Raw genomic sequence first — 10,868 nt, forward strand, 5'->3', positions numbered from 1 at the left:
TGCGCATGTCCGAAGTCAGTAGATGCTGGTAATTAACGTGTCTCTGTGTCGTTTTATAACGTTTTAGTTTGCGTTGAAGAATTGACATCGGTTTTATCATTTTGTTGTCGGGGCTTTCAGAGCTTGCTTAAAGTTGTGTTTACACTTGTTGAAAACCATTTCGTGATCGCTGAAGGTATTTACTATTTTTGATTCAGGTTATACGCAGGAGCAATTGTCGCGTTTCACCATAACCATCCTATACGCCGGTGTACTAGTATTTGTTGCGTTTTACCATATCTGGTCTATATGATGGTTTATTGACTAACATTCAAATATTGGCCTCAATATGATCAAAACTGCTAATACGATACGAAAGTGCGCCAATACGTGATATGGCCGTCAAATGAGCCAGCACTCCACAGTTTAGTTTAGTTTCGCACTTTTGGCTAGGGATGAAAAATGACATGAATGGAAACCGGTAGTTGCTATAGTGATTAAAAATGAAGAATCTATTGTTGATAAAACATTTTCTGAAAAAAGGGGACTTTTAAAAGTATTTTGCAATGTTTTATATATATTCAATGTTGAAGGGGCTTTTTTTCAATGACAATTTGACTTCATTGTGAAAGTGAAAGTAAGTCAATTTTTTACCATGCTAAATTTAATAAGTGGATTACAAAGTGAAATAGCTCAAAATCTAACCGGCGATGCCCATATGAGGAAGGGGTTTTTGAAGGGAAAAGTTTGAACAGTTTCAGGGATTGAAATAAAAATTTCAGATGTTTTGCGGGAAATTTGATATTTTTAAACCTGATTTTATGAACTTTTTTGCAAATTTTCGCATATTTTTGCATGGTTTCTATGGTAACCCTATATGTTGTGGGTAATTTTTTTCCAGAAAATTTTTACTGCATCCTGAAGGCCTTGGCTTGAGCTATTTCTAGATATATAGATTTACAGATGCTTGACAATTTTTTAAAGTGATAAATGTTACAAAGCATCAGATTACAAGACCAAAATCAGGCAGTTCTACAATACTGTGGAGTGCTGGCTGAGGATTTAGCCGTCCAATACGGGATTTAGCCGTCCAATATGGCTTTTACCCTCCAATATGTCATTTTGGACAGGTTAAAATCCATGTTGGCCTAGCGTATTGGAGTAGTTAGTCAATAAAGGTATACATGTAATTGCGTAAGGTTTTCCATATTGGCCGAATTATTGGTCCTCGGCTAGAAATATTGGACTTCGGCTACACCTCAGTCCAATATTGCTAGTCTCGGACCAGTAACTAAGCCAGTATGGAAAACCTTACGCACTAATAGTATAGTATTAGTTGCTTTTCACAATATCAGTTCATTTTGGATTTTTGTAGCTGCTCATTAATTGATGTAAGTTTCTTGACTTGTAAACTTACCCTATACTGAAGTAACGGCGCTTTGAATTTTTCGTCAAACGTAATTGATATTTCCTATACCCACAATATACGATTTCTGCAAATAACTGACAAACCGAAACTGCAACAGAATAAGAAAAAATGATAGCAATACTACTTACGCCTACCAGGTATTGAAATTAAAAACTATATACTCATATTAGAATACTCCTCTTCTTCGGAAAATCTGTTTAATATGTAAAACAAGAAGATATAGATCTTGTTTCTCATTAACAAAATACTAGATTGTATGTTACTTTAAAAAGTCAGTAATGAAATTTATTGATACATACTGAATATTACATGTCAAAATCTGTATCACATGCTGTATCTACCCGAGACTCTTGTATCAAACCAAAGGGCCACCGGCCTGCTGGGTGATGTAGGTCGATGGTTGATACAGCATATGATACAGATTTTGACATGTAATGTTCATTATATCATATATTCTAATCATGCTTCAAGTATGGTCTGTCAAGGGGTGTCGTATAGGGTATGTGATATAGGTCTAGGGGTGTGATATAGGGTATGCGATATAGGTCTAGGGGTGTGATATAGGATATGCGATATAGGTCTAGGGGTGTGATATAGCGTATGCGATATAGGTCTAGGGGTGTGATATAGGGTATGCGATATAGGTCTAGGGGTGTGATATAGGGTATGCGATATAGGTCTAGGGGTGTGATATAGGGTATGCGATATAGGTCCAGGGGTGTGATATAGGGTATGCGATATAGGTCTAGGGGTGTGATATAGGTTTAGGGGTGTGATATAGGGTATGGGATAAAGGTTAGATGATATAGAGTTGAAGCAAACACTTATGACGCACATACAAAGAAGTTATATTTTAATCTAAATATACCATATTATTAAATAATATACACAACTTATGAATCGTTTCAGACAGAAAATAGAATAATAGCTATATATTGTTCAATTTGGCGTGGTATGATCTATTTCTGAAGTCGCCTTCACAAATAATCATTTTAAAGGTCCCCTTTTCAACATTAAGCAAGTAAAATGAAGTTCAAGAACATTTCTTGCTTTCTTCTAAATCCGATAAAGCCTGAAAGATGTATAAAAAATTGAACACGATTTTAATATCACGCCTTCGTCTATTCGTGTCTTTGAAACAACTGAAAAATATTAAGTCGATTAAATAGACGTACGCGGGTCTATAAGACTGTTTAAAGTTAATCTGAGAGTAAAGTCATGGGAATTTAAGAAAATAATTGAAATATCAATTCAGGTATGAAGGTGAAAAACGCAAAAAGTGTAAAAAGCAACTCTCATGAAACACGCTGAAATGATTAAATTACAGTATAGTGGATTATTTTGGCGGGTGTAAAATTTGGCCATTTTGAAGCAAAAAAGGTATACGAAAAATTTTGGCGGATGATAAGTAATTTAGCCCGAAGTTAATATTTTGCAGAATTTACCTTAGCGTGTTTTGTTTTGACAGACCGCTAAAATAAGCCAAAATTAGGGTCTGAAACAGATATTTCAATAATTGAAAGAAATTGTACATATTTCAGGTGCATGTGCATAATTTTAATAAGGTAAGTTTATATCTACTCTATTCAGCAATTCATGTCCTATATTCTGACGCGTCATAATCAAAGAAAGTTTAAAAACTACATGTTATGCTCTAATGTAAATCGGTAAATCAATAAAGATTACCAGAGTATACCCGGCAGTGATCTTGTTGGAATCTGAAGCTATTTTCACTAAAATGCCTATTTGTTTATCGTCTGGGGCTTCAACTATAAAACGAATGCGGATATTCCAGAGCTCGATTCTATCAATTAACTAAAGATCTACAGCCAAATAGGACTAAAGAAATAGCTTTGTGACATGACAAAGCACAATTATACATAGCTATCAGACAAAGAAGCGGTGGTCACAATTACATACATATCATATAACTACGTCGTCAACTGAAAAGAACATTCAGAACCGGCACGATTACGATAATATCGATACATTAGATAAACTATGGTATATGTCGATCGTGATCGACATCGAGCAGCTTGACATACTATCAAACGTTTTAACAGCTGAGCAAACGAAAGCAATTCAAGACGGCACCTCGCGCATGTTTAGTCGTTTACAGCAATGCAGACGAATCGTAGCATTGGAAAATGCAGAAACAACTATCAGTGGACGTGTAAATGTGTCTCAACCGGGATTTGGGAGCAAATAATCCCGACCAGGTGCATCGGTAGGGTAAGCGTCCTATTTTTCTGTCACCACAGAGTTAACGAATTCAACACATCGAAATGTAATAAACACGATTGAGCCAAATAGAGCATTTGTGTCTTCAAATTTTATTTCGTGAAATGAATACATAACCACAAATAACCTGATACCGATGATCGAACAACCTGCTGAATTCCACAATTTCATTTAAATTAAACTTTGCATGATAAATTGATTAAGAATATCCTGAAAAATGTTATCCTTGACCCATTTTGTTGTATAAACGTAATAACAAAATCATTATTTTGGTCATTTGTCTGCTTTACTAATAACTTTTTTAATTTGGCGGCGACCTTTAGTATGCTATCGTGACAACCTGTAAATTAAATGTAATAAAATTAGCAAATACGTTATTACTCCTTTTTTTGTCTTATAACTTCTTTCTCTAATAAAACGAAAATGTTTAGCCTTAGTCAATAACATTTGATTAGTTTATATTATAGAAGATATAACTTCTAAAATTGACTGAACTTTTTTTTCGAAATTCTGAGAAACGTAAAAGATATGTTATTAACCAAAAACAAAAGGTAGAGACGAAGCACTTAAAAATGAAATGGTGAAAAATATATTTACCTTTACATGGAAAATATTGTGGTTAGTTTTTAAAACAGTTTTTTTACACCACTCTGTAATTTTGTTGTGAAGATGCCTTGTGTCTCAAATAAGACATATTTAAATTATTGAAAGTAAAAAAAATGATTCCTGCAGTTGAGGTTTATAAATACACAGTGATGACAAATAACACATCAATAGCATAAAGACCCTCTCACGATAGTAAATATGTGTAGGAGCAGACCTTAAGGCTACATGGTATATGGTAAACAGATATCAAACTACATGTAATTAGAGTCGACCATGGACATTTAACGGAATATCACAATGGCACGAAACATCTGATAATGATTAATCTGTGAAATCTAGCAAGCCTCTTAATGTTTTGTCATTGATTTGATGGAAAAAGATTCAATATGACTAAGATTAGCACCCAAAAAGTGTGTAATTAGAGATCCACATTTAGAGATTGCTGACAAAAAATACAAAAACCAACATAAACTGACAAAGAACAATCAATCAATCAACACGAAACAAAAACAAAACAAAACAAAATAACGAGAAGACAATTAAAAAAAAAACCAAAATGACAAAAATAAATCACCAAAGAAAATGACAAAGTCGGAAATTAACGTAAATATTTACCATAAGCACACTTGACTCATTTAACTCAGGAACATTGATTTTAAAAGAGAAAACACTGGAATCCCCTTTAAGAGATTTACTAAAACTTATAACTTATAGACTCTTACTTTTCTAATTTTTTTTTGAATTTCTTAATGCAAAATTTGCCTTAACTATTCATTTCTCCTTATCCGAATGTATTTGCTTTTTCTTGTTTCCTATCCTACATTTTTTTCATTTCCTGTTTTATAAACATGTTTTGGCTTGAGTAGAAACAGTTAATAAGTCTACATTTACTCTAAGTAATTGGTTATTGTCACGTTACATTATTTTTTTATTTTTTTATTTTTTTTAGCCTCTTTTGTTGTTTTCTTCCCTGCGGCAATGAGTACGTTGGTTATCAACGTACTCATTGCCGCAGGGAAGAAAACAACAAAAGAGACTTGAAAAAAATTGTAACGTGACAATAACCAATTGATACCTATACATTTCATACTGTTAACATCATTTACAGCCATAAAATTGAACTTCATTGTATTGCTGAACAGAACATAATAAGATATAAAGATGTCTTTTACATTTATTGTCTGGATATTGTTGTCGAAACCGATCTTGATTCTGGAATAAGATTGTTATACATTCTACAGAAGCCAATACTACAATATAATCATATTAGCCAATGTCGATTGTGACGTAAATAGATATTATGATTGGTCCATCATTTCTGTTCGAAAATGTTTTAACCGTTAACAAAAAAATGTTAGGATTCTCCAGTGAATATATCTTGTTTTGAAGGCTAAATGTCTCGAAGTAAGATCAAGAGACATCAGAATCTAATTATCAATAAGTGACCGACTTATACATGACAGAGATATAGCCAATAGAACAATAATAGATGAAAATAAACAGCATATAATAAATAAGATAACACTCGCAATAAACCAGAGTTCATCTCATGTTCGGGAGTCTAAAAAAAAGACAAGAATGGCTTAATTCAGTGTGAGTTACCCCCGTGTATTTGTTTACTATGAAGGTCTATCACATATCCTGTTGATGTAACGACAAACTGGTTACAATTTTGTTTTCTACGACAATCGTATTGAACTATACAGGACCCTGGTTAGAAAAACTGATCAGTGTACGACACCAACAGGAAAAAATATTGATCAATGTCATGTATCTGTTTTATATCCTTCATTGGAAATGAGGGTCATAAATTCATAATTTTTTTTTTATATCCAATTAATTCATTTATATTTTAGTAGAATACGGTTGTTTGATTTTGATGGCGTGTTTGTAAGTTCCAATGTTTTATTTGTTTATTATATTCTACGTGTGTACCTCTCATTATCACGGATCATCTTTACGATAGATTCAAACGGATAGAACGATTTACTCATTTCATAAATAAAATTTACAGAGAATCTCATGAACAAACCTATTCAGATGTATATCATAAAACAATGTGTTAGATAGGCAACAAAAACTATTCAGTAATTACTTAATTCTTTATTCAATTGTTACTTTCTAAATATGAGTACATTAAATGTGTTTATATGATGCAAACTTTAATAATTAAATTTCCCGTTGTCAAGAACGGTTAATAACAAAATTTTGTTTTGTCAAGAACGGTCAGTGACAATATTTCGTTTTGTCTAAAAGGTTAATCGCACAATTACCGAACTGATAAACTCTAGTCATTAGTCAAACGATAGTTGAAAAAGGAAAGTCCGTATAACAAAAGGTAATATCAAGGCAAAAACTTGAAAGTTTTAAGGACCGCAATAGCCCTGTCTTGGTACATATATTTCCAAGAGAAATGATAGGTTGAACAAGGATCATAGCTTGATTTACACAATAAAAACCATGAGAATCTTATGTATCTAACGTGTGCTAGTATTGGAAATTAAACCGGTTTCCTACTGGATAACAATTTCAACTGGTAATGTGACACAGATTATACAGAAGCACTAAAATCTTTACTATCCCATCTCAATTTTTTAAAATTGTCATGACATTGAGGTCATGATGCTATTAAAATATTAAGGTCGTCATGAGTTTTTCGTCAAACTTGCCATGCTTATTGCATTATATAAAAATGAACGAAGCGACGCAGATAAGAAGCTAATTACTATCTAACGCTTTAACTGCATAAGAGAAAATCGCATTACTGCATCATCATTCTTTATATAAGTGCTGAATTTAATATGTCAGTGATGGCAATAGGTACTCCAAAACATGTTTATATTATTATCTTTGATAAGAATTGATCATAATGTTTTTGTATGACCAAACACATAGGATAGAAGTATAAGTAAGACGCATCAATGATTAAAACTAGTCAAAATATTTCTGATTGTGACGGTTTTCTCCATAATCTGACATTTAACAAGAACCAATATTTCACAATAATTATATATATATACCAAAATTAGTCGTAACGAAGACAGTCTTGGGTCGACCGCTAGATTTGTCTGATAATACTTCCGCTATTGATGATATACATTGACTTCATTTCTAAATTAGGAGGGTTGCTTTAGACCACTAAAAATCGTCTTAAAATGGTTAATTTCACGATAGACCTAACTCGAGATTTCTTGTAGCGTCTTGCGTTCAGATATCTTCCAGGAGGAGTAACACAGACACAATATTTGTAATTGTAACCGATAACAGAGAGACAAATTTTGTATTTGTTACCGGTAACAGAGCGACAATCTCTGTATTCATGTATTGCGATACATTTTAGCTTTACGTTGAGACAAAAAAGCAACGAGAATTGACAAATTTAAATGCAAAGAAAGGAAAGTAATAGAACAAAACTCGTCATCATGTCTGAGTTATCGTTCTTTGAGCGCAGTTCATTTACTATGTATGTCTTGATACAAAAATGCCTTTGATATTTCAAAGTAGATAATTTCGTAATGCTGTTAACATTTTTGTTAGTAATAACATCTCTTTATCAGCATATCATAACCAAATACATGATCGAGAACCAACAATTGATAGTATAAAAGAAGTACTCAAAACTGTGATGAAAATGTTGTAAAATAGAAGACATGAAGCATTATTGTTTAAAGGTTTTATTGCAAATTTCGAGTCAGATAAGTTTATGTATTGGATAGTTATTACGCTCCAGAAATTAGCATAAATGGATGTATTCTCTATTTGGCGTCACTATGGTTGTGTCCTGAAAAGTATAAATACTAGAATCCGGTTCGATCCTTCAGGAGCTTAAATATAGCATCATGTCAAATATATTTTCGTGTAGTATTGAATGCTATAATGCAATTGAGAAACAAACTAGCACCAGAACACATGAACAAACGTAGATAATTACAAAACAAATAGAGTAAAACCTTTCTTATAAGATAGATATGACCAAAAAGTCAACAAAGTGTTTACAAAAGCCTTACCCATAATTCCGTACCAATAGCGGACAGTTCGACCAAAAGACATTATGGATCAAATCAAAATTTGATCGGACTAAAAAGAAATAAAACCATATTTCATCGGAAGCTTTTTAGTTTTACCTGCTTCATATAACAAAAAAAAATATATATATAATACCATGTGTGAATCTCAATCCAGATGAAGGTTCACGATAATTACAGCACTGATCTAGTAATCAGTGGTTATTTGTAGCACGCAAAGATAATCACGTATAACGATTCTAATTAAGAAAGTCCTGAGTGTTTTTTTTTTTCACACAATTAACTCATAACTTTTTTCCGACAAATACGTCATAAGAATGGCACTGATACAAAAAGCACGAGGAAGTTCATGTACCTAAATAAATGCTTTAGTTCTCTATCCCAAGATAAAACGCCATGACAGAATTCCTGAATTCAGACCATATAAATGTTGTATATCAAATCTTTATCCCTTCCGAAAGAGCACTAGAACAAGATAATGATGACTTCGTTTTACATATAAAATTACTTATAAGATTAAAAAAAATTGTGTAGTGTCTTGAAAGGTCTTCATTTCAGTTTTAGAAAAAAACTCTTCAACATACATCAGATTAATTTGATTCAATAAAAATACGTTCACTTGCGTATACATGAAAAAAAACCCGTATTTCTGGAAATCTGATAAATGTAATATTTAGGAAAAGATCATTTTGCAATTCAGCAAAAGTATTGACATCTTTTTCACACAGAAAAAATTCAAACACTCTACAAGACGATTCCGATAGAACAATTAGTTATAAGTAGAATAAGAAATGTGTAGAATAAAAGAAGTAATAAGTTAATTAAAAAATTATATTAAGCCGTCAATACCCTAATAAAACCTGTTTTAAGTCGACATGACGTTGGTTGCGACTGTAGGATAAGAAATATTACTTGAGGCATTATCATAACTTAAATCATGTTTCTGTTTTCAAATAAAAGTCGAAAAGTGTCAAATTCATCGTAGGATACAACACCACAATGATTTTATCTGTGAGGACGCCATAAAAATTCCAGACTATTAAGAAAAAAATGTTGTATCATGAAGCCGAGCAATTCGATTGAGAAATTGGCAGGACTACTTTATCTCACATATGTAGCCAAACATACCTCTATTGAAAGGCCAAAAAGCAAAATACACTTTGTGGTTGTAAGATCCCCCCCCCTCAAAAAAAAAAAAAAAAAAAAAAAAAATGCTAGTGCACACAGGAAAAATTGCAACATATTTTTTATATGTTTTAAAAAAATTGAAAACATATGGTTAGGACCGGTATAGTAAAAATATGTTTTTGTGCTCTTTTCATATGTGAAATCCGTCAGAAAACATAAATACCATATGATTTTATTAATTATTTTTTTATGAATTAATTGGTTAGTCAGATATATATTTTTTCATGGCGGTCCTAAAAATATTGAAAACATATGATAACATATGTTTTTTTTTTCATTTTTTTTCAAATGAAAACCGTTGCAATTTTTCCTTTATAATACACGCTATTGCTACGTTCCCACTAGAATTTTCACACCGAGTTATAATAACCAGTGTTTGTATGTTATAAAGTCGATTGTGGTATTGCTTTACGGAAGGAGTTAAGTGAGTTAGGAACCATATGTCATTTTCAATACAACACAAAAGTTTTTGAGGTTTTGAGCAATGAAGACCATAGCTATGTTGATAACCTTATCAACATGTTTTGTCTGCCTATTTGTTCAACAGTGAGAGTCTTTGAGAAAATCTATGCTTTATTAGTCTAATATAACACAAAATCAATATGGTTGTATTTCATATAAATAAATTTTGATAACGATGTAGGAAACAAAACCTAAAAGGGATGTTCTTAAGCTTTTAGAGATTATTAAATTTCGTCACCCTATTTGTACACTGTAGAATGAATTAATATTTTGCAGCTACCCAATTATTGTCGGTAGTTTCATTTATTATTCTGGTCTTCCCAGTAATTCAGACATATTTAAAATAAAATAAACACTTTTGACGAATCAAGTGTAATTATTTAGCTGGTTATATATCAATTAGCTTTCGCTTCAGGTATTTATTCTCGAAAAACGAAAAAAAAAAAATCCTTTTTACCATAGAGGGGAATATATTTAGTTTTGTAGCAGGTGGAAAATATATCGCATCAATTTCTATTTATGATGTATTTTTGTTTATGACTTCGTGATCAAATGTGTGATGTCAACAACTAGAACAATGATATCATTAATAAACTCATTACAAGACATTTTTGAGAGGTTTTCAGAGATTTTCCAGTGTTAACAGAGATGTTGACTCGTTAATTAAATCTGTTCTTTTGTTTCTGAAGATGAAAACAATGTAAAAATGTGATTGTATTCGCATTAATCTGTCTGTCATGTTTTTTTTTTCTGCATACAATGTGATTCAACAATTTTGGTGTCCTTTTTGTTCCAGCCAGTATTTCGTAGTTGATATCATTTTTATCGTACATGAATATTTGAAAAAAAACGTACCTACTCCTTTCCATGATTTACCTACTGCTCTGCATAAGATTTATTCGGTGAATGATCAGAAGGACTAATGTGAGTGTATGTGA

The sequence above is a fragment of the Perna viridis genome, chromosome 3, assembly GCF_037379345.1.
Source record: "Perna viridis isolate PV_CMFRI_1.1 ecotype Kerala chromosome 3, ASM3737934v1, whole genome shotgun sequence".
In the NCBI taxonomy this organism is placed as follows: domain Eukaryota; kingdom Metazoa; phylum Mollusca; class Bivalvia; order Mytilida; family Mytilidae; genus Perna; species Perna viridis.